We start from the raw sequence: 2,883 nt of genomic DNA, 5'->3' as shown, positions 1-2,883 counted from the left end.
TCTCAATGAAAAAGGTCTATGTACATGGCTAATCATCTGTCGGTTCTCACTTATATTGGAATAAGATCCATTGATCCTTTTGCGTCTGTCACTACGCCGAATACTTGTGAGTTTGAAGCTCGTCACAGTCATCCCTTCCTAAATCCTACTCAGAATACCACAGACATGGTTTAGACGTTCCGGATCTCAAGCATGGCCGCCAATTAATTCTAGCTTTTACCACGAAGACTCTGGATTCATGGAGTTGAACGCTCTGTTGTCAGGAGAGGCAATCAAACTCCTGAACCAGGAACCCAAGAGATATACACTCAAGCTATTATAGATAGAACGTAAGTGGTTGTCAGGCACGTGTTCATAGGTAAAGAATGATGATGAGTGTCACGGATCATCACATTCTTCATGGTTAGGTACGAGTGAATATCTTAGAACAGAAACAAGCGTGTTGAATAGAAAATATAAGTAATTGCATTAATTCATCAAGACACAGCAGAGCTCCTCGCCCCCAATCATGGAGTTTAGAGACTCATGCCGTAGAGATACAATGTAAAACATGAAAAAATGTCATGAGATCCCAAATAGATCTCTAAAAGTAGATTTTATATTAAGCTAGTGACCTAGGTTTACAGAAATTGAGTAAACTATGATAGATAATGCAGAAATCCACTTCCGGGGCCCACTTGGTGTGTGCTTGGGCTGAGCATTGAAGCTTCCATGTGTAGAGACTTTATTTGGAGTTAAACGCTAGGTTGTAGCCTGTTTCTGGCATTTAACTCTGGTTTGCAACCTGTTTCTGGCGTTTAACGCCAGAATAGGGTAAGGACTTGGGGTTAAACACCAATTTACATCGTCATAACTTGGGCAAAGTATGAAATATTATATATTGCTGGAAAGCCCTGGATGTCTACTTTCCAACGCAATTGAGAGCGCACCAATTGGGCTTCTGTAGCTCCAGAAAATCCATTTCGAGTGCAGGGAGGTCAGAATCCAACAGCATCTGCATCCTTTTTCAGCCTCTGAATCAGATTTTTGCTCAGGTCCCTCAATTTCAGCCAGAAAATACCTGAAATTACAGAAAAATACACAAACTCATAGTAAAGTCCAGAAATGTAATTTTTGCAATAAAACTAATAAAAATATATTAAAAAGTAGGTAGATCCTACTAAAAACTATATGAAAATACCCCCAAAAAGCGTATAAAATATATGCTCATCACAACACCAAACTTAAACTGTTGCTTGTCCTCAAGAAACTAGTTAAATAAAATAGGATAGAAAATCAAGGGGTAATAACATCTCAGAGTTTCATTTGAAGCACAAATTCTCATTAGATGAGCGGGACTAGTAGCTTTTTGCTTCCGAACAGTTTTGGTATCTCCATTTATCCTATGAAGTTCAGAATGATTGGCATCTATAGGAACTCAGAATTCAGATAGTGTTATTAATTCTCCTAGTGTAGTATGTTGATTCTTTAACACAGCTACTTTATGAGTCTTGGCCATGGCCCTAAGCACTTTTTTTTTTCCAGTATTACCACCGGATACATAAATGCCATAGACACATAACTGAGTGAACCTTTTCAGATTGTGGCTCAGCTTTGCTAGAGTCCCCAGTTAGAGGTGTCCAGAGTTCTTAAGCACACTCTTTTTGCTTCGGACCATGACTTTAACCGCTCAGCCTCAAGTTTTTCACTTGACACCTTCACGCCACAGGCACATGGTTAGGGACAGCTTGGTGTAGCCGCTTAGGCCAGGATTTCATTCCTTTAGGCCCTCCTATCCATTAATGCTCAAAGTCTTGGATCCTTTTTACCCTTGCCTTTTAGTTTAAAGGGTTGTTGGCTTTTTTTTTTCACTGCTTTTTCTTGTTTCAAGAATCAATTTTTATGATTTTTCAGATTATCAATAACAGCTCTCCTTTTTCATCATTCTTTCAAGAGCCAACAAGTTTAACATTCATGAACAACAATATTAAAAATATGCACTATTCAAGCATTCATTCAGAAAACAAAAAGTATTACCACCACATATAAATAATTTGAATTTTTCTTATTAAAAACTCAAAAATAAAATTGCCTCCTTATTCTAAAAATTTGCTATTTTATTCATGTTCAGTGATGATAAGAAAGATATTTTATAACTTATTTGGGGGATAAAAATAAAAATGAAAATAAAAATACTAATTACTACTACTCATATAACTTCTAAGGTAGATTTCTAATAGTAAAAATTGTAACAGAGTTAAGACTAATATTAGGACTCAACAATCTTTATTTTGGGAGATGGATGTTCCTTTAGTCTGTGGGGTGCTTGGCCCTTCAAGAGACAGCTTCTGGCGCTTTAGCTTCTGTAGTTCATGCCCCTGCTCCTCTTGTTCCTTCAACAGTTTGTAGAGCATGCTATTTTGAACTTGCTGTTCTTCCTTCAGTTGATCCATAGCTTCTTGCAGCTTGGTGACAGATGCTTCTAAGCGGGTCCAGTAATCCATCTGAGGGATTTCTGGGAGGAACTCCTGTGCCCTCCTTTTGATGGAGTTATCCTGCACTTGTTGTCTTTCCATTAATTTTTTGGTGATTGGTTGCTCGACTGGGATATACTCATCCACTCCCATCTTCACCTCAGCATCTTTACATAGCAGAGATATCAGGTTTGGGTAAGCCAATTTGGCGTCAGTGGAGTTCTTGTTTGCAATTGTGTAGAGCTCACAAGAAATCAGATGATGGATCTCCACTTCATTTCCCAGCATAATGCAGTGGATCATCACTGCTCTTTTGACAGTGACTTCAAAGCGGTTTCTGGTGGGCAGTATAGAGCGCCCAATGAAGTCCAGCCAGCCCCTAGCAATTGGTTTGAGATCTCCTCTCTTGAGTTGATTTGGGACACCCTTT

The sequence above is a fragment of the Arachis ipaensis genome, chromosome B3 (assembly GCF_059453495.1).
Source record: "Arachis ipaensis isolate K30076 ecotype BB chromosome B3, ASM5945349v1, whole genome shotgun sequence".
NCBI lineage: Eukaryota > Viridiplantae > Streptophyta > Magnoliopsida > Fabales > Fabaceae > Arachis > Arachis ipaensis.
The sequence above is the reverse complement of the archived record's forward strand: the minus strand, read 5'-3'. Positions refer to the sequence as shown.